Source organism: Pollicipes pollicipes, unplaced genomic scaffold (assembly GCF_011947565.3).
Source record: "Pollicipes pollicipes isolate AB1234 unplaced genomic scaffold, Ppol_2.1 Scaffold_7261;HRSCAF=8764_pilon_pilon_pilon, whole genome shotgun sequence".
Lineage (NCBI taxonomy): Eukaryota > Metazoa > Arthropoda > Thecostraca > Pollicipedomorpha > Pollicipedidae > Pollicipes > Pollicipes pollicipes.
The window spans coordinates 15,491,727-15,514,402 of record NW_023597054.1 but is presented as its reverse complement, the minus strand read 5'-3'; the positions used below and the strand labels follow the sequence as shown (position 1 = coordinate 15,514,402).

The following is a 22,676-nucleotide window of genomic DNA, read 5'->3' as shown; positions in this document are numbered from 1 at the left end:
AGCGTCAGCCGACTGGAGAATTGACCCGACGTACTGTCCGACTGAAAGCAAGGAAAAGTTTTATATTTGAAACCTTCGAGGTGCAACTGAAATCGATGTTGCAACGAAGGTATATAGCACACTGGTGCAAGCTGACTATGGTGTGCAAAGTTTTTGTTTTGTTTTATGACCTTTTCCGCGCCCGGATATTTTTCGTTGTTGTTGGTGCACGACAATTTCAATCAATGTTCGGCTCTGGTATGTGCTGTACCAGCGGTCATGCCATGACCTATTCGCGTTTCAGTGGCTATTCGCGTCATTCGCGTTTAAAGATACCTTCATGGTGCCTCTTGTCTTTGTCGTTGGTGCTTTACAACCCGCTCAGCATATGGGCCTATGTAGCTCCGCCTATCTCACGCGTCGGTGGGAGAGTTGGGCATCGCGGGGAATCAAGCCACGTACCTCTAGTTTCCCAGACGCCGAGCGAAGTCACTACACTATTCCCACCCTATGGTGCACTTTGTTCATGAGCACGCACCCAGTGCATCACTTAAGAAGGGTATGCAATTTTTATACTTAGAGAGTCTTTTCTTTTCAAAGAAGGGATAAAACTTATAGTCTACGAAACATCTCAGTCAGGAGGTATGCGAGAGACGCACGAGAGATGTACGAGAGAGACGCATGAGAGACGTACTGCGAACTCAGACGCTTGAGACTTGTCACATCTGGGAGTACCTTTTGGGAATGGGGCGAATGAGGTTCACTCCTCGCTCAGCTCTCAGTGAATGTGATGCCGTAATAAGACAATGCGGGCTAACCACTGACGGGATGCAAAAGCGATTGATGGCGCAGTTGTGCGGAAAAGGCCGGTTCAGAACACGTTTTGAAAACATTTCGTAGCATAGTTCTTAGTTTGTACACGAAGTTCCCTTGAAGGTGCGACCTTACCTGCAGATAATTTCGACTTTTCTCCTTAAGCCTTCTGCACGCCCCATCTCGACTCCACACTCCCTACTTGAGTACCATGAGTGTTTCACTCTCTCCGTCCTATCATCATTCGGAATCAATTCATGCTAACAAGCTCAACATCAACTATGGAGTGACCCAGTGAGCTAAAGCGGAGGGGTACGGGATAATCTACCGATGTTTTCTGTCCCGATGCCTGATAAATTGTTTGCTGAACGAGTACATGAAGTGCACGCTGTCTCCCGGACCCAACACGTACCCTTGCATTTCCCACACATTACGGTGCACAACATGTCGCATTGCTCGATTTACATTCAATAGTCTGTGCATACGCGCAGGACTCTCTTAGATCCCTTACACGACAGGCTCGTTAACCAACTTTTTGGGGATGCTCCCTCAGATGGCCCAGCTCTTTTCCGCACCTTTGTCTACACCTCCAGACCATTCACAAGTATTCTTGCTTTTTCAACCTGGTCTTTTGCGCTTGCCCCCTTTGACAATATATAACAGCCTTGCCTTTGAAAGTGTCCTTTAGTGGTAAGAGCGACCCAAAGGCTGTAGTTTATTCCTTGATATTTGTTTATACTTGAGACTATAACTAGGGCATGTACAAATATCATCACTCAATTTCGTATAAGTTTCGACCTATGGTACGGGGTAAGGCGCACAAACAGAGGCATTCTTTGCCGAAGAAAAGCTTTGCGGTGCGGGCTAAGTTTTTAAGTAAGGGCTGCAGTCCAGACGGTTGTACAGAAACTCAAAAGGTGGTGGATCGAATAAAAACCCCGAACGCTACGAAAAGTGGCGGAGCTAATTAGACAAGACAGTAGTCACTTCTGCTATTGTTTCGATGAAGTTATGTTGCCGAAATATCAACGCTTGTATGGCTTCATTCTCCCGGTTTTTCTCCAAGAAATAAGGCTATTACCGCTTTCTAATCTTTGCGAATTATGGTCCTCGCAAATCCACTTAACAACTTACGTAAGTGGCGGAGCTGAATAAATCCGGCAGGGATTAAAGGAAGGTAACAGATGCCTTGTCAAACGGCCATGCGTATACTCTACATGATATTTTGAACTGGTGTATCTGGGCTTAAGGTCCCAAACATATGTCATCATCTACAAACAAATATAATCATGAGTTGGAACACTCCAGTTTCTGAGCTCCAAGTCCGTTCGGATGTTTGACTACCGGTCCTTTTCAGGCTGACCATGTGCAAGCGTCTCATGTCCATTGAAAATTGCGACACCAATACGGCCAAGCGGCAGGGTCAGTAGCCGCCGTTGCTGGTAGGCGCGGACTGGATATGATGCCACCCGCAGCACGACAGCGTCACGGGTATGAATTTTTGTTTTCGCAAAATAGTGACAGGCATGGCACGTCTAGTACTTTTGGCAGCAACAAACATCATGACGAGGTCCAGCGCATGCTGTGTTATCATATTTCATCATTCTCTGGTAGCCCACAAAAGTAAGACATCACCTTCAATGCAACTCTTCCTAAACATTATGGCGCAGGGAACACTATGCTGCTCTGGCCAAACGACACGTTGGATATGTGGGCCGTTTTTCTCCAGGCGATCGGGGACTGCTGCAAATATGTATAAGAAAGCCTAAATGCGCCATTACACAAACAAAACATCGGCAAGTTATCGGCTAGGGTGGACAAATATAAGCATTGGAATACGCATAGCCATCCTCAGAAGATTGTGGACGTGTTACGAAATGGAAAGCAACGTTTTACAATGCGCTCCGCAACATGAAGTAACTCCACGCGAACGTCCGCATCGTTTCATCATGTTGCTCAGGGGGCCGCCCTTCCACTGGACTGGCTTGGAAACCAGCAACTTCATAATAAGCCGGTGGTGAACTTCCTTGACAGTTGATTCATTCTGGAGTGCCTGGAAAATTGATTGACCAAAGCGCTGCTGCTGTAACATGTTTATAGAGTGGTGCGAATCGAAGCAGCACCAGACCATGTCCCGGCAAGGATGATGTCGAGGCCCCCGAATGACGCCAGCTGTCTGGAACAGGTTGGCAACCCAACAGATATGCATCTGTACTAGAGATGCAGCTTTTCCAAAATGTCTGTCCGCATTTTAGGTTTTTCTTCCTCTTTAGACGTTTAGACGGAGTGTGCATGCCCAATGTCATATCAGTATCAGTTAATGCACAACATTGTCTAAGTCTGTCATGTTGCTTAGGGAGTAGTGATGCACATGTACTATGAAATTTCTATAGCACCAAATTACATCTCAAGCAGTGTGATGACACTTTCCAATGAAAACAAATGAAAAAGAAAGTGCAATTTAAAAAAGCCCCTCACCGGCATTTTACTGGTACCAGCATCTCGTTCCTTCCTGTCCCGTCCCGTTCTGTCCTATCCCGTGCTGTCCCGTCCCATCCCGTCCTGTTCTGTCCCCGGCCGCCTCGTCCAGTCCGAACCGGTCTCTTCCCATATTGCCCGGTCCCGTCTGGGCCCATCACGCTCATCCGACTCCGTCCGGTCCCATCTGGTCTCTCTCCTTTCCGTCCGATTTCTAAGATTTCTAGCAGTCACATCCGGCGGCTGATCCCGTTCAATTTGGTTCGGTCACTTCTAGGCCCGTATGGTCCCATCTAAGCCGCCCAGTCCGTCGGTGCCATCCGGTCCCATCTAGTCGGATTAAGTTTCATCCGGTCGCGTCCAGTCCCATTACGTTTCATCCGGTCCCGTCCGATCACACCCCATCCGGTCCCGTCTAGTCCCATTACGTTTCATCCGGTCCCGTCTGATCACATCCGCCCCCGTTCAGCTCTGTTCGTCTGACCCCGTCAGGTTTCGTCTTCTGCCGTTCAGTCCCATGTGGCCCCGTCCAGCACTATTACTAGGTTGCCAATGCCTTTTTGTTTTACTTTCAGACGTCACTACCCAATCAGCTGAAAGTGTTTGTGACTTTTATCTTCGCGCAACCAATTGACAACCGCACCGCAGGTTTATGCGTTGGTCAGCATGGACTGTTTGGGCGATGGATGTGAAGTAAAACGTTGTTTATTGGCATTCCATGGTACATAAAATTAAATGAAGGTGATAAAAGCATTCAAAGTCTCTTGTGCGTCTGCTGATGCCAGTATTGTATGGATATCGTAGTAAGTAGGTGTTTCATGCCGTTTTGAAAAGTGCGAGCGGCCTTACACCGGTGATACCCATGCGCCATCATCCCACCAAACCAAATATCAACTCATGTTGTTTTATTATTGGACAAAAAAGAGGCTCAGTCTAATTCATGTTAGGTACTGAGAGCTACAGATCTTCATATTGTTTTCCAACCTAATCTGCCAGCTGCTTTTGCTGTTTTGAATGTCTATCATCAAAGTTCAAAAGTGTTTTATCTCTGCATAGACTAGCAGCTTTTCTGGGCGTCTCAATGCCCAAACCTTAATTTTGCAACATTACTTAGAGACTTCTTTCTGTTGTGCTGCACAGCAAAATTGTGCTGAAATTATGTTCCTGCCTACTTACCACAGAGCACAAAAATGAGCTTTTACTTTTTATGACGACACAGTGTGTGTTCACCTATTTTTAGACCTTGTCGTTTAACACCTTTCGACCGTTCAGCTGGGTCTCAAGGTTGGCATAGCCCCTAACACAGCTGTCACAATACATTGTTCTCCCACGATGATGCATAAGTTTTGCCAAAGGCTGTGCCATCATGTGGTTATTGGCTGAGTATAAAACTAGCAATGATGCACATATGTCAAGCGCATTCCAGGATCTTGGATCTTGTGATATTTGACACCATGGACCTTTTAAATCGCAAATGATGTTCTGGGATCAGTAATCTTTTAGAGCATTTGTTGGAGGCTCTTCTGGGATCTTTCGTCATTCCGAAATTTTGTAGAGGGATTTTTGGAGATCCGGGATCTTTTACAATAATTTCGTGAATAATTCGGCAACATCTGGGATGTTTTGAGATTTTGTTAAGAGATCTTCTGAATCTTGAATCTTTTTTAAGAATCCAGGGTCATATTTCGACACGATTCGTGCACGTGCGGCCACCAGTGCATGCTGTACTTACCACCACTACGTCGGATTTATGTCCTGTTCGGTGGGGGTGGAGTCGTTTGCTACTCGCAACATTAGATACCTGATTTATCAGGTGAGAAACCGCCCTAACTCCCAATGCCAGCACACAAAGTAGATGATTGGAGTGAAAAGCCAGTGATCCCATGACAGCGAGCCACGCGATCACGCCATTTTTTCAGGGCCTCATGGCGCCGAGACAATCCAGCGGGACCGTTACTGAGCCAACGGAAGCGGTGCATTTCCATCGGCTCGGCTGAGGCTAAGACCAGAGAGGATTCCCGTGCCGGTTTTAAGACGTCAGTGGCCTGCCGTCACGAGACGCTGGGGCGAGGGCGCCGTAACGCCCTTTGTCCACACACCGTGATCCGCTGTGGGGAGGCGGTGCGGGGCGGGGGCGGGAGGTGCCTCGTGGACCGTGATGTCAGCGAACGCTGTGGGGAGGCGGTGCAGGGCGGGGGCGGGAGGTGCCTCGTGGACCGTGATGTCAGCGAACGTCGTGCGGAGGCGGATCTGACCAACGGCTCGTGGGCTCACTGGCGTGATGAACCGACCGCGCCGCCACCGAACGACGCTCGAGCCCCGCATCGTGCCGCTGACACATAGCCGCTAGCGGGCATCTCACCGAGTGGTCACTGGTCACAACCGCGTGTGTCGGGACTTTGCTGATGAAAGGACCGTCTGGGCACTCAGTCGCGGGCGGTTTTAACGGTCAGAGCGGACTTCATGACGCAGGTGCCAAACCACCTTGGTACTGGCCCATGGAAGGTGCTGGCGTTTGCTGATCTTGCGGGACGGTTGCTGACATCTGGATAGTTTCGTCTTCAGGTAAGATGTCGCCTGACTACACTTATACAGCGACGCCTACCTTGTTACTTGTCTGGTGACAAATGCAGGGAACGCTTCACTTTTTCCGTCGCAGATTCAAAACCCGTGGCTTGTGTCATTAGGCGAGTGTACAGAGTGACGGAATGAAAAAAGAAACAGGTTTAGGGACAGCCCTATGATGGTAGGACGCTGGAAGCAGTCGGTGACATGTAAAAATACATGTTGAAAATCGTCAGTGGTGGAATTGGCACACGTCGCCACGCAAATGAAGTCGGCACACCAAAGTAGCATGTTATAATCTCTCACTTAAACGGGGATAATATGCAACTGTTGGTGATGTGCTAGATATACGTGCAAAAACACCCACGAGCCACCACGCAGCGGCATTGCCAGTGCATATCAAGTGGAAAGCAGCAGAACTGAAAACCACAATTAAAATGTTGCCGTCTTTACCCATTTGCTTAAAGCCACTAAAATTATCTTACCGGAAAAGTTTTGCTTTTCGTGGGAGCTAAGCCGACGCATCAGGGCAAACTTGTTATTTGCACAATTATGGCGCAAGCCCAATGAACCACGGCGATGCCCAATGAACACTATGACGCATTAGTAGTCGCTGCATTTTTGTATTCGTTTAGACATGCTGACGCCAAAACTTCACGTATATTTTGAAGTGTAGGCACCGAATGCCTGGCAGTAAAAACATCCCACATGCATCTGAAGGATATCCCACAGCCTGACTCCCACGAACGCTGTTTTTTACGCATCCAATCCTTTTCAGGTACTTCGACTTAACGAAACCTCTTTGGTCATGCCCATGTACCACTTTGGTTTGTAGACATTTTTACAAGCCACCATTTAACGGTTTGTAGAATATTTTCGGCCCGATAATATTTGATTTGTTATAGCCTATAGCTTGATATCCCAGTATGTCCATGCAATCATTTTATACGCAGCCAAATCACCCGACATGAGCAGTCGATAAACATGCTGGCCCGTACTTCACCTCTCCGCTTTATCCTGAAGCCGCAGACAAACACGGCCAATCTCCGACAGCTCGGGGGCCGACCCGATGCCACACGACACGCTCCAGTTGGCTGCTGGGCCCGATTACCAGCGGCGGGCGGCCGGTCCCCCGATGAGAGGCCAGCCAGCATCCGGCAAGAAGAACAGGCCTGTCCCGCGGGCCTTCTCGTGTGGGAGGGAACGAACAGAGCACGGGACAGCGGGGACTTCAAAACAATCGTGTCTCCTAAAGAGCTGTGGCCACGAACGAGGCCACATTGAGTTCACGGGGAGCCAGGCTTCTTAAAAAAACAAACATGAAAAATTTCTACTCTGGGAGTAGGGGTGGGTGGTGGGAGGTGAGGGGTACTTCGTAGCGTGTTCTGTCCATTATTGGGGAGCTGAGAGAAACATCGCAGAATGGGGCAGATTCCTTTGAAGTGATAAAAAGTTCGTGTCTGTCGCGTCACATCTGTCCTGCCTTGCGAGAGCAAGGCAAGCATTTGGTAAAGCCATCGCATTTGGCAAAGCCATCGCAGTTGGTAAAGCCATCGCATTTGGTAAAGCTATCGTATTTGGTAAAGCCATCGCATTTGGTAAAACCATCGCAGTTGGCAAAGCCATCGCAGTTTAGCTTGGACGCGACGTCATGTCCAAAGGCATGTTAAATGCATACTGCCGACTTCTGCTTTTGTTTCGATAAAGGCATGCCGGCCAATATCAACCGAACTATATCTCCATTCTCCTGATTTTTCCCTGAGGAATAAGGCTCTGCATTTCTATTCATTATAACCGGTCTAATTGTGCGCATTGTGCGACAAAAGCAACGGATAGGAGTGCCTGTCGTCGACAGTGAGCTGGTTTCTCGAGTCCCGAGCTCTGAGTCCCGAGTCCCGAGTCCCGAATCCCGAGTCCAGAGTCCCGAGTTCCGAGTTTTGCTGACCAAAACCGCAAGCCCGGGCCTCCCGAGAACAACTCTGGTGGCACCTCTCCCCCAAACGAGGGGGGAGGGGTTGAAGTCAAGGTCTGCTGCAGGTGGCCGATCATCGCCGTTTTGATCTGGCCTGGTATGCTGGGCTCTGGCGTGCATCTCTGCTAATCACCGCGCCCCAGCACGTGGCACGGAGAGGAGGGCGGCTTATGCTCCGCTCAGCAACACCAGCACCGCTGTGGTTCATGCCATCAATCGCCTGCTGTGGTGATCCTGAACAACTGCAATAGGGCATGCTAACACTTCTTACGCAGTGAGCTATGCCGCTCAACAATGCGTGAACTCGCGCTGTCTGACAGCTAGGAAATAACTACAACGTTGGAGAAGAAGCCATGCCTGAAAGGCTGGGGGTAACTGTTTGTTGAGGGTACGATGCAAGATTAGGAATACTTGGTGACATGACGCATGTTGCTAAGTCCATTTGCGAGGAGCATTGTACGCAAGGTAAGACAGTAATAATGGCCTAATTCCTGGGGGAAAAATCAGGAGTGAATTGACTTCTGCTATTTCTTTCAATAAATGCATGTCGCCGAAATATCAACGCATCTACATTTCCATTCTCCCGGTCTTTCTCCGAGTAATGAGAGTATTACTACAGTCTTAGTCATCTGTGAATATCATCAATGTAGGCAGACTACTCCAAGGCTAATATCTTGACTAATATAAAGCTCAAAACAAGCCGTGTTATGTTAACATTTAGGACATGTTTCGACAAAAGTCATATTCAGGGCTATAAGAAACAATCGTAGCAGCCACGCAGTTCTTCGCCGACATGGGGCGGCCCCTCACCTTCCACATGAATAAATATCACAAGTGGGTAATACATTCATGGTATATTTACACACGCTCGTATTTTAGAGTGTGCATATATATATATATAAATAAATAAATAAATATATATATATATATATATATATATATATATATATATATATATCTCTCTCTCTCTCTCTCTCTCTCTCTCTCTCTCCTCTCCTCTCCTCTCTCTCTCTCTCTCCTCTCTCTCTCCTCTCTCTCTCTCTCTCTCTCTCTCTACTGTTTTACGTTCGTATTAAGACAGTCAGAGACCGGTGAAAAGGTCGTGCATATTACGTAAGCATGCACTATGCGAACATGCGAATTTACAAGACTGTGCAACACTCAACCCTAATTTACAGTTCATTCCTAGGTCATCAGCCTTATTCACGCTGGTGTAAAAATGCTTTGCTAAAAATGTCTTTGCGCATTCGACCGACAAGGCGGGTTGTAGTTTTCATTTGCCGTTGGTGCGTACTCTCAAAGGTGTACAACAGATTAAAAGTGAATGAAGATACATCATATGGACTGAAATGCTCAGTTGCTTTGTCTCGGAGCTGGGACCTCTTTTTGTCCGCTGTGACCGAGCCAGGGCCGATGCGGAGACAGACATTATATTTATACACGTGTTTTGAGCAGATACACAGGCACTTAGAAGGTACCTTGGAACTGCTAAAGAGCAAAGTTAGGCCGCATGCAAAACATAATAAAGGAAATGGAAACAATCAGAGGAGATAGTGTTCAAGCCCACCATGATTCAACGAAATGACATGGGGTCCCCATGGTCTAGCCGTTCATCTCCTAACCAAAGCGAACAGGCCCTCCCGAAGTCAGGTCACCCCGACCACCTTGGGACATGACATGGCGTGGAGTGTTCGAATGGGTGCATAACTCGAAGCAAATAGGGTGAAAGCCAGCGGGCAGCCCCAATCTTATTAATATCATCAGCTTGCACGTCAAACTATGCACTGACTTTCTACAACACTCACCATTCGTCCACGGGACTCAAGGAGCTCAACTGCATACCACTGTAGTGGCGTGTAGTGGTATACATCACCCAACGATGCTGCCGACTTATGGCAACTATGGCTTAAACCGCAGTAGAGTGGACGGTCATATGTGGCACTAGAGGCGGATGTGGTAAGGCACGCGATAGTGATTCTGCAGCAGCGATCCCTCAGATACATGGCAGAATACAGGGGGATAAATCTCCCAAATTTACACACACTTTCATATCGTTTTTGTGGGTATTACATGCAAAGAATCCATCCAGGCAGCGCGATGCATCCACTCCCTCCCTCTGTTGCAGCCACTGCCTCCCTCCATCCCTCCCTCCTGAACTGTTGACCCGCGCCGGGTCCTAGCGACCAGGCACGATCAATGCTATCTATGCCTTTAATGCACGTGCGGCAGGAAGCCTGAGACGCGGCGAGGATGCCATCGGTCAGATTTAGGCTGCTCAGGGCGGAAGGCTGGCGCGGCGGACCGGTGCTGGTTCGGGGTAAAATTGGCTCGCGCGGAAACGGGCGAGGAGGACGTGGAGATGGGGCCGGCGGCGCAGGCGTGATTCACGCTGTTTTGATACGCGCGATGCAACCCGATGCCGGCGTTTGGGGTATTTCGGGTTGGCGTGGGTCATTAAAGAGATGAGTGTCGTTACATAAATGCTCCAAACGTGCCGATTGCGCAACGCGCTTCTCCGTTGCGCAACTCCTCAACAGAGAGACTGCAAGTTCTTCGTATGCCAACGGACAGTTATCGGGACGTAGTGTTTACCGTTTTTCATCATGCACACGTAAGTACATGTTGACGGATTGTGCAGCCGCAATCAACAGACACATCTCTCGTGCACTGTTGTGAACGCACCTCTTGTGAACTGGCGGCGTCTCTTGTGAGCGATCATGTAAACAGCTGTAAGGACGATGACCCACAAATGCAGCGGAAATGCAGACGTGCAGGATCTGATTTCGTATTCCCAACTGCACCGAACGAATCTACAAAGTATGAATGTATGCAGAACACCACATGTGTAGTGTGAAGCGTACTTGTCAAACAATTCTACGCGAATTAACTTTTCGGGTTGTGAATTAAGTCCAACCCGCGTGCTCATGTATTACTAAATGGACCTGCGCCATGAAACGCGAATGCACTCTGAAAGCAACGGCAAGTAAAGCAGTATATAGAAATGTACGCAGTCCGAGCCCAAACTACTTTTTCCTGATTTATTTTCACTTACAATTGGAGACGGCATTTCGGAGTGCCGTGGCAACGTCACATGAGACCACTAATGTAACGGAGAGATAAATTCGCTAGAGACGCATGGTCTCGGGTACACAGTGCCGGCAGTCGGCGCGTTGTTCGTGACGGCAGAGCCAGACCGACGCATTAACTGGCGACGTCGATACGTAACGGTACCCTATATCGACCGTCACCTGGTAATGCGAGCTCGCGCCGCATGCCCCGAAGGCTGGTGCCAGTACCCCTATCAGTCAAACAGAAGGCTACATGCCTACGCCGAGTGCTACTACTGCGTTTTTGCCTTTTTGTAAACATTTTGCATTTTTAGAACCAATGCCTCTGTCCTTTCTTCCTTCAGCTCGAAGGTGCATTTGCTGCACGCATATGCATGCAGCATGTGCATGTTGTGCACTTGCTGCACGCGTATGCATTCAGCATGTGCATGTTGTGCATTTGTGCATGCATGCATGCACAACATGCATGCATACTCATGCATTCCGTTGACAGACGCTTAGCTTAAGACATAGTCTGGCAATAATGTGTTGCCTCTCTCTCTGAAGTCAAGCCAAAGTGACAAAGTTTTTTGGAGGTAGAAAAATAGCTGCATGTCTGAAACCTGTTTCTAATTAAAGACACGGCGTAATTGCAAACCAGTGTGGTGCAAGGAACAAGCGCTCTCTAAACCATCTTTAAATATTATTTTAAGCGAAATAAAATGCCGTTTCTCAGAGACATCCTTAAATCCCATCCATGTAGTTAAGTATGACAGAAACATCGCAGCTGAAGCTATTCACCATTGCTTAGCCTCATTTACCATAAAATGACGAGTGGTGAGTGAACACTCCGAGTGCTCCGTATTTGAAAGTAGCGAGTGTTCTTGGGCAATTTTCACTTGCTTATACAATGCCTATCCATCAACAATATATAAATAAATAATTATGCATGTGTAAGAATTGGTTAAAACGGCTTTACAAAAGCGATGTAGATAATGCAGTTTCACTGACCATCCATCCGCTCCAATCCATTCAAGCTGGTTACCGCGTGCAAACAACCACAGAAGCTGAAATTTCCACAAAGGGAGAGAAAGCTCTTTAATCTCCGGGATAAACACTGTGCGTTCAAAGATGCAGAGCCACATCGTCACTATACAGTCATCATCGGCCACGTCATACCGAGTACTACACGCAGACAGCCCTCAGCGGGTTGTTTGAGGTGTGCATGACACGTTTCAACGTACAGACTGTAATGAGCCCCGATAGTCTACTAACCCGACGATGCGTGGGGTTGCGGGGCATTCCGTCCCAACGTCGCCTGGGAGTGTTTAAAGGACCTCACCCACTTGTCTCTCAAGATTCAATTATCGGATTGGAAGTAGTTGGAAAGGAAATGAATAGCTGATATCATTATCGTCTATACAAATGGTTAGGTTAAGGTTTTTTGTTGTGAATGACCGTGTCATAGGTCGCGTAAAATGCCTAAGATTACAACAAATTCCCCAACAGGCTTCAGTACTAGCTAGCATTCGCAATAGCCACCGCTTAGCTTTCTAACGTTGTAATTCGAAGAGTTTTTTCTGTGCTTCACAAAGTTTATAAGCTAGCCTTCGGATGTGAATTACCAAATACTATTTCAAGGTCAGGACAACATCATGCCGGGTCATCTCAGATCACCTCATCGAATGTGATCTTTCCGTTTGTCCTATCGGTATGACGTGTAGACATCCTTAGTACAATTAGTTGACCTCACCTGACCTTTCTTAGGAGCTGACGTAATATCGTGTAGGATGACTGGCGCAGACCGAAACAAAAACAGTTGGTGATTTAACAAAAGTGCTAAACAACAAGAAGCTGCCCTAAGCTTCCGTGTGGCAGTATGGGTACGACCAGGCAGTCACTGCGCCCCAAAGTCCAAATTATCATCAACATATGAAAGCACAAATCGCCGTACAGTCAAGTTTCTCCAGCTCTGCACCTTTCAGCTCTTTAAGTTTCAAGTCCATCATGACATCACAGCTCATAAAGCATCAAGCTGCTCACCTGTTAGTACTTAATTGTGGTGGATCTACCGGAAGCCGTCACGTCACGGTTCCGCCACGAAGCCGTCACGGTTCGGAAGCCATTTTCGGACCTTCGAAAGGGGCTGCTCCTCGAGGCGGTAGTGAGTCAGGCCACTTTCATGAACACAACTCACCTATGCATCGAGGCGCGTTGATAGGCGACGTAACCGCTTTTGTTTAACCCCGTCCTTCACCCGTGAGGTGCAGGGTTACGTCATGAGTCAACTTTGCGGGGACACGGGTGCGGGGGGGGGGGGGGTTGCAGCTCCATCCTGTTCCTTATATGCCTCCTAAGCTGTTGCGCTCATCATAGCTTGCGCTTGCCTGATTAAGGTCCACAAGCTTTTCCTTCACCTGACCGGCAGTTTCGGCAAGTGGTCGCACACGCCTCCCGCGCTGCGACAGGTGGCTGCATTGACGAAGCGGGCGACAGTTGAAACTTGAGGCTCGGGGTTATTAGGCCTTTTTAAAGACGTTTATTTTCTTACGTTACGTTGGCGTTGGTTACGTTGATATAGGCAAACCATATTAAACTCGGCAGAGTTGGAGTCTTGAGCGTCCCCCCTTCCCGCTACAAATCTCCACATGGCGATGTTCCAATGACTAGCTGGAAGCACTGCCAGACAAGACGGAAGGTCTCGTTTCCAAATATGTCCGGACAATGGCAGCGGCATGATGTTTACAGGCCCGTTTGTGTCTGGAGTTATGCCGTTGACGTCACATATGGAAATAATGTGCTCTTAAAATGTAAATTGCTCGGCACCCACTGCCCTTTGAAAACCTTAGTGATGAGCGCGTTTTTGGACACGATGTACGTACATTCCGTCTTTACCTCACTGCAAGCCACAGTTTCTGACTGACCAAGTTCAACACTTAATACAAAGTCAAGATTTTAGTCATTAGTCACTCCGGAAAATCCCTTGTTCGGTGACGAGCAAGTGCTTGCCACAGACACCGCCTAAACTCATTCCATCCATGATTTACCGTGATAGTATGACGCACGTGGTGACCTGCTGCAGCAGACACGTGCGCCCCACAAAATGCTGCTTCCTCAGTACCCGCGCATACATCACGTGCGAGATGGATGACGTCATAATGGTGGGACGGTCCGCGTCCTGATCTCTGGACTTCACCAACAGGGAACCACCGGCGCAGACCCGCCGGCGGACGCCTCCGTAACTATCTCTCGGGCTCCCGATGAATGGTCATAGGCTCAAAAATCCCTTCACGTGGAACCTTTCCAGCAGCCTGGGGCGGCGAGTTATGCGGTGCAAGTCATGATGGGGGCTACCTGCAGGAAGCACCCACCGGAAAACTCCATGCAGTGGTTCCGTTGCAGGACATTTGGAGCGCGGAGCTTCGCACTGACGGAGACACATTTCGATGCAGTGACGCATCTGCTTGAGAAAATATGGACATCGGCCCACTATTGGCCAACGCCTTCGACTGCACCAAGCATCGGAGGCCCCGTAGGCATCTGCACTCAGTGCAAGGCTGCAACAGCAGATCTATCGTCCTCAAGCGTCGCGCATCTCGTGCAATGTCCTGCTGGTACAAAGCGTACCGTTCTTAACGTGCATTTCGCTCAAAGTATGGTCTTCACATTAGTAAGTGTCTGCTGCGTTCATCATGCTTAGATATAGCTGACAACAGTGATCTACATGCTGTTCCCGCTTAAATCCTCAGACAAAACGAATCACGATATCCCATACACTGAATACCCGTAACAGGAGGAAGCATGTTCTCCTGTTTTATATGGCCAACTGCACAGGGAAACGGGAAGAACCTAGTGTCTCTGATATCACATCGGGTCGTTATTCCTCCAGTTCCTGTCCGCGTGTCAACGTATTTCACAGAATTGTGCGTGCCAAAAACGCGCCCGATTTTATTTCACGAAAAGGCAAGGGTTATGATTCTAAGAGTGCATGGTATCGCGGCGACTTCGCCTATGCCGGACTGTCCAGGAGTGCACCATGAAATATACTGCACGAAATGAAATTTTCTCATTTTTTACATTTTGATAAAAGCGGATATCTCCATCTATCAGACATCACCATCCAAATGAAATCTGGATATCATCACCATATGTTCTGAAGCTATAGTCATTCTTTATCCGAAAGAGCGCAAGGCGGATACTTGAGATCATGAGGATAAAAGAAACAATAACCATAAGTCTCATGGTGTATATCGAAATGGGCAAGAAAAGGACAAACATTCCGCATTAATAAGCTTCCTTAAGGCTTCCTCAGTATGAGTTTAAGAAGAGATTTTTCAAACCAGCAAAATTCTAAGCCACGTGTTTTTAAAGTCCAGAACGATCTTCAAAATCAATCTCACCGGAAAAACAGACTCAAAATCTTGCGTACTGGCAAAAATGAGGCAGTGCTAAAAAGTACCGAATCAATGGTCTTTCATCCCTACAAACCAGACCGGAACACATTCGTTCCATCGTGGCAGGTTGTCCCACCAACATCGTACCAGTATCCACTCTTTATGCTACATTCGTCCTGGAAGCCATTTGCATTTAGGGCATTCATCACACACCATCTGTCATTGTTCGTATTTTGCTTCTGTAGCGTAGGTAAACGTTGTTGAGAGCCGAAAATTTTCCAATGAGACTTTGCTGGATGTTGAAAACCGCGGTTGAGAGTTTTGTCCACTTGTAAGGTGCTTTTATGTTAAAAAACTGCCCTAAGGAAAACAACCGTAAAGTTGAAAAGCTTATCCCGTTTAAAGCCCCTTTTGATATACGCCATGATGCTTATGAGTAGCGCTCCTTTTGAGAGCATTCCCTATTGCACTATTTTTACCGTGCACACTGCATATTTATAGCCACAACAGATGCAGACAAGAAGAAAGTAATGCTACTTTTCAGGTGAATGCTTTGTTCGGATAACTACGCAGTAACTCTACCATGTTTGCTAGTGGCGTTGCACTGCAACTGCGGACATGCATAGGAGCAGTATCAGAGCTCACTGTTGTAACTAAACCTTGACAAAATTATGGCAGCATGGAGAGAAAAAGTCAGAGAGCATCAAAATTGTCACCAAAGGGATTTTTTGCCGATCGTCGATGGGACGGACATGATGAAATGCATGTGTCATGAACAGGCCACCCGCTTCTAGAAGTGAGCATCATCCACCGAACGTGGGACCGTCGTGACCGCAAAACTTCAGGGTGCTTATGTATCCGTGGGTAAATACCGTTATTCATTAGCTCCTTGGCATCGAAGCTTTTTTAAATGCCAATGCTGTCGGTGTTGAGCTGCTTTTGTTGTCTTGCTTTCACTCTGCCAGTGTTTATGGTAAATCCGTATTCATAGATACATGGTTGCATACCTGTCAAAAATAACTGATTTGGTATATTGAGGCCCAAGAAATTTGTTGTAGCACAATATATTAAAGCTTTCGAAAGCGTTTGGAGCTGTGTTTTCTGCTGCCTGCAATAATACGTTTACGGCGTTTGACGAATTTTATCAAAATGTAACAGATAATCTTACGTCATTATTTTCTTTGAGTGTCATTATTGTTAGGAAAACACGTTCAATGACCATTATGAATCCGATTGTTATGTTTTTCTAATAAAGAGGCATTGTTGATTTTACAACATTTTCTCAGAATGAATGAACCTGACAGACTGTGCCATAATTTGATACACACGAGTTAAGGCAGCAGTTCACGCAACAGTCGGAGATGCTCCTTCACAACTGGTTATTTAGTAAGGGTCACGACGACCAGAAAATACAGGGATGTTCTGTGCGAGCGATGCAACTTCGAGCGTGAAATCAATGACTTGCACGATAACCACGCAAGTGGATGGGGCCCCTCCTAGCCAGATGGTTAGACCAGACCTGCTGTCGAACTTACCTGTGATGCAACCTCACCAGATTCATCGATCCGCATACATCAATCTGTACTGGAGCCCCGTCTCTGATATGGGCAGGGGCTTGGTAAACGAGTCCGCGGAATGCAAGGTGGGGTCAATACTGAGCTATCCTGCCAGCATGCCTGACCAACAAACATGTCTGCAGTCGGAGATGCCAACTGAGATCTCTCGGAGCACCTTTAAAAATGATTGCCGAATGTCCAGTGTCAGGACTCGGAGCCCTCTTAGGACGATCGAATCACATCGGCCAGGTCATCGAGTCACGACAACCAGGACCTCGAGTCACGACAACCAGGACATCGAGTCACGACAACCAGGACCTCGAGTCACGACGACTAGGGCATCAAATCACGGCGACCAGAACATCGAATCACGACGACCAGGACATCGAGTTACGACGACCAGGACATCGAGTCACGACGACCAGGACATCGAGTCACGACGACCAGGACATCGAGTCACGACGACCAGAACATCGAATATGACGACTAGGATATCAAGTCACGACGACCAGGACATCGAGTCATGACGACTAGGATATCGAATCACGCTCGGATACGTTGGTAATCCCGCTTCTGGTTGCACAGGACGGGCTTCACACTATTTTTACTTAGTAGGTCACTTACAGAGCTTTAAATAACCTTCTAGTAATAACGTGTGCATTCAGAAAAGGCACTGCAAGGAGTTACTAAATCTGTGCATGAAAGGGATTAATCATCTACATGTTGTCGACCATGCTGGATCATGCACGATGCGTGGATCATAGTAAGGTTTATGACAGCGTATCGTAAAATGTGTAACAGCTATGACTACACTCATATACGTTTGTAAACACGCTTCTACGCATTTTGCGTCAGACAAGTAACATATATTACAGTTCAGTTTCTCATCACGGCTCTTAGCACGATGTGAACATATTTATAAGGCCCATTGCGTAATGCCAGCAAGCATACGTAACAATGACACCCGATCAGACATGTGTGTTGTTTACCAGGGCACGTGGTCACCCGTATATCGACGGGAATCGGGCATTCCGGTCGGTGACGGCACTTTGCGTCTTGAAGGTGGAACGACTCCGTGCGACCGCCGGTCTGGCGGCTCCCTTTGATCCACGCCCTCGGCCGCAGCCGCGGTGACGTCACCGCTATTCTTACAGGTGTTAAGAGCGGCTCATTCCTCGCGCGAATAAATCCGTCGATCCTTGGGTGGCTCAGATGTGCACCATAATCGCGACACGAATTTTGACGAGCCATCTCAGTAAGACAATTCCAGTTAGTCCAACACTTTGCAAGGCGTGTTTGTCTGCCTAAGACGCCGATATACTCGGCCAGATTGTTGGGAAATTTAGCTCGTAAGTTAACTGGATTGCGAGATGGGTATATTTTTGCCCTTGTTGCAAGAATGGGTGCGACAAGCAAGTGTGAGGTGTTACGGAACAGCGTTTTCACCTCAATCGCTGGCTTAAGGGAATCATTCACGAGTAAAAACATGAAGCTGCAGGACTCAGACCGGACAAACGTAAATCCTCTAGCCTGGCTCTGGATTGTCCGGTATGTATCGACACCGGCTGGCATTCGAGGTTCCTGATATAGTTGGCTTACATACTGAGTATTTTCCCCAGACTAGCACGGATGTTTATCCCAAATTGTCGCGATCGTCACGTTTGCTGCCCTCTACCTACACCTTATGATACAACGCAGTCAAATGCAGCGACAACCGGAACAAACCCAAACCCAGAGGCGGAAAGTGTGTCTTACACAGACCTCGATTGGAGGATCGGCTAGCCTAACAACGGCCAGATCACACATTACCCTGCGTGGAGATGCGCTTACTTACCGACACCGCTCGGCGACAAGAGGCTTCTAAACCACGACGCGAGATCGCTGCTGGTGACGCGGCTCCCGGCGCCGCATGTGCACAGCAGCAGGTCACGTGCACAGCAGCATGTCACGTGCACGCCAGCAGGTCACGTGCACGCCAGCAAGTCATGTGCACGCCAGCAGGTCACGTGCACAGCGGCAGGTCAGGCCCGCCGACTTCGCCGACCTCGCCCAACCGGCTGCCGTTCCCTGCGCAGGATTGATGCCGGGTGAGCTCAGACAGGGGTGTATATTTAGGTTTCCGGTCATCTGCTGCTGAGTGCCGGGCACGCCGGCGAGCCTGGCCTTTGGCACGCACCTGCTGCGTGCAGCTGGGTGTCAATCTTGGCAGAAGGGAAACATTGTTATGACCGGTGTTGAAAGCGTTCAGGACGCTGGGTGAAGGAAGATCACCCACATCTTGGACCACTAATGAAAGTAGAGCAGTTAGCATGCTAGATGACGCAGGTGATTCACCACGTACATATGTCGACAGCACTGAGGAGACTGAAATAAAGTTAACGAAATATTTGCCAAGACCTCTGATTTGTAGTGATTAGACGCTAGCATAACAACCCGCCTTGAGGAGCATGTGCATGTTGCATGTGCTGAGTATGTGCATGGAGCCTGAGCATGCTGCTTGAGTGGAGCTGTCTGACAATGTCCGCGTCTCAATACTCTGCAGATGCTCGCGGTGTCTTGTTGGCATTCATTATTTGTGTATTTCTAGCTAAAAACGGTGTTGATGAGATTGGACAAAACAAAAATCACTTTTGAAGCAGATAGATGCATCGGTATTCTCTGCATCTCTATCCTCAAGATTCATGCTTTGTTTTTACATGGCTAATAACATCTTCGTTATTGATTAATCTCGCTAGAAACTGCCGCCAGTTGTCTTCCTGGGAATAGGTCTGATGCAAGACCGATGTTTCCATAGCAACACGAAACACTCTTGCTGCCAGATCTGTCCAAATTCGGGTTTGGCGTTTGGCTTATTTCACCAACTTAATGTTGCAACGAACCGAAACAGATACCTAAGCAAAGAAATTATAACTTACATCGTAGAAATACTGGATGCATGGATATCATGAACTAATTTTGTTTCTGGTTTGCACACTACGAGCGAAGGTAAAACATACGTGTGTATTGTATTTTATCGCTTGTTGAGCCATTGGCCATGCTGGACTGTTTTTGGCTGTTTAAGCGTATGGTACATGGCTTCGGCTATATGCGTCATCTTTGTCCGTAAATAACACATATGTATACACAATCTATCACTTAAGGAACTGCAGCCTCAGACATGCACTGCATCCACGTTTCGAAATGCATGGTTCTCAGTTAATGTCATTGAAACATTTGTCCTTGTTTTATTTTTTCCTGATGTATAACTTGACCATAGCATATGCTTTGACATCAGATACCATTTAATACGGCAGACTACTCTTCAAAGCGACGATGCCGAACGACAAAACCCCCAAAATATTTCTCATGATCCGTCGAAAGAAGATCACTGTCATTTTGGATGCAAAATCGGATACAACTTGCCTTGATATCAAGAGGTTTCTTGAGACTATGTTGAAGGTCCCACCGGATAACCAAAGGCTCCTCTACAACGAAGTCATCTTAGAAGATGCCGACACTCTAGAATCCGTCGGCATAACTCCATCCTTAGCCCCCATGCACAGGTTTGTGTGAAAAACCTGGGTTTATGACAAACAGCAAATGTACAGGCTAAAGGCACATAATAAATCAAGAAGCCATCTGTATAATTTTTCGTCCCAAATGAGTTCATTTAGCCTTATGAAAATGTGAATATGAAAAGAACCCAAGCTCAGAGGCGGAAGGCACCAATCTTTGACTTATACTCATAACCGATTGCCGTGAAGCCCTTATACCTTATCTGTCATGTGAACTATTTCTGCATAAATGTGCAAGGTCCTCATTACTGTGTTCGCATGCGGAGACTATATCCTTACAAGTTGTGCCTTCCATTCTAGACTAGCTCTCAAAAATGTCTCAGGCAACCGGAACGCTTAAAATCTAGCTTACATCACAGCGAGGCACTCGTGGTCTCCGGGGCGGAGGATCGCGGCTCACCAGCGTCTTTGCTCGCGCAGGCCCGTTACCCTGATCCTGGTCATGAGCCAGGAGGACGGGGAGTTTGAGGCGCCCGAAGTCTCGCCGTTCACGCCGCTAGATTCTGCAGACAAGACCACCGCACCCAGCAGTCCGGCTTCCACGCTGTCCTAGTCGACCGCGGGGCACGGCGCCGATGGCGACGAGCAGACAGCGGTACTTCATTGGCCACTAGGTTGCTCACTGACCGGCAAAGTATAGCAGGCCATAGCAGGCGAAAACTTTTGCGTGGTGTGGTTCAGTGACAGCAGTGGTGTCTTGGGCGTGGACGTCAGGCCCATGGATGGTTGAAGCATTCCACGGCTTCCTTCCTCTCTAATATAATGTTAATTGCTTGACTCGGCCGCGATTAGGGAAGACAATTCGCCGTGTCATTGAAGAAAATGCTATCAGTGCGATTTTTCGCAACTAGTTCTCAGTGTTAACACAGGAACTACAGAGTAATCTGAGCCGGAAGGCAGATGCAAGCTTCCAAATCACTACCATGACGTTTGGAATTCGAAGCTGGAGTGCGGCCACAACCTGTTAAAATCCATTTCACTGACTGCGTCGCATTGTTATGCCAAACAAGGACCACCGAATGTTAAATTCCATCTTCGAACTTATCGCTCTGGCGCACGAAATGAAACTGAACGTGGTGAGAAGAGAATACGTTTTCTGTTCATGTCATGCATGACACATAATTTAATGACATGTTTTTGCTAAAATTATGTCTCACTTCCACCATGGAGAGCTTACAAAGGGCATATTTCTACCCGTCGCAGTTCCTATCTAGTTTTTAGAGATACGTCGTTTACGGTTCAGCCGAAAAGACTGAGATAAGCTGAGCTGGAATGCCTAAGTTTAAGCCTTCAACATTTTCCACGAGCTTCATCCCTGTTTCCAAGTCTAAGAGCATTACTCCGGTTCTGTCCCGGTGGTCCAGTGATTAACGGTACCGGCTCTCCCAGAGGGAATCAAACAACCGCGGGTTTAAGACACAGCCCACCTGCGTTCGAATACCGCCAAAGACTTCTTCTATATTCCCCAGAAAATAGATGGAGACATATGCCGCAGAGAGCTGCGTGATATTCATAGCGCGCAGAAGCCGCTGCAGCGCCTGCTGGGCATCTGGCCGCTCGTTTGACGGACCAAGCAGGGCCATGGCCGTTGGCCGTCAGGCCTGAGGCCAGCCGTCAGAACTCGGCTAGCACTAGACCAAACGTGCCATCGGACTCGTAGCTAGCCGCCAGAACTCGGCTAGCTCTAGGCCAAGCGTGCCATCAGACTCGTAGCTAGCCGCCAGAACTCGGCTAGCTCTAGACCAAGCGTGCCATCAGACTGGTAGCTAGCCGCCAGAACTCGGCTAGCTCTAGACCAAGCGTGCCATCAGGCCCATAGCTAGCCGCCAGCATTCGGCTAGCTCTAGACCGAGCGTGTCACCAGGTTCATGGTCAGCTGCCAGTACGCGGCTAGCTCTAGACCAATCGTGCCATCAGACCCGTGGCTAGTCGCCAGCACTCGGCTAACTCTAGGCAGCACTTGTTGTCATGTGACATCGCCACCATCGTGATGTCGGTCCCAGTCGGGGGGGGGGGGGGGGGGATTATCGAGGGGATGAATAAAATAGATAGACACCTGTGGTCCTCACATCAGACCCGGCTGGACTCACATTACGGCCCGCTCCTGGATGAACGAAGGCAGAGGCACCGTCAGCTGGACGATTTGAAGCAGACAACGCAATAGCGATCGCTGTGATTTTTTAAAAAGCTTGATGAGATGAAGACCGGGTTAAAATCATGCACAAATAACAAAGGCGATTGACGATTGCTCTAACGTTGTCTGGCTTTTTATCACACTGGCTCGTCATCCCTTGCGCGGTTCGTGCGCCCATTCTGCG

The 22,676-nt window shown here is 48.1% G+C and overlaps 1 long non-coding RNA gene across 2 annotated transcripts; it reads left to right on the top strand.

Annotated features, from left to right (window-relative positions):
• Nucleotides 1-19,640: 19,640 nt before the first annotated feature.
• On the top strand, nucleotides 19,641-21,135 carry LOC119112766 (uncharacterized). 2 transcript variants are annotated; one of them, XR_005095777.1, is made up of 3 exons: nucleotides 19,641-19,789; nucleotides 20,098-20,346; nucleotides 20,779-21,135. It is a non-coding gene; the product is annotated as an uncharacterized LOC119112766 (long non-coding RNA). The 2 variants fall into 2 exon arrangements; XR_005095776.1 differs by having other exon boundaries at nucleotides 20,079-20,346.
• The last annotated feature ends 1,541 nt before the right edge of the window (nucleotides 21,136-22,676 follow it).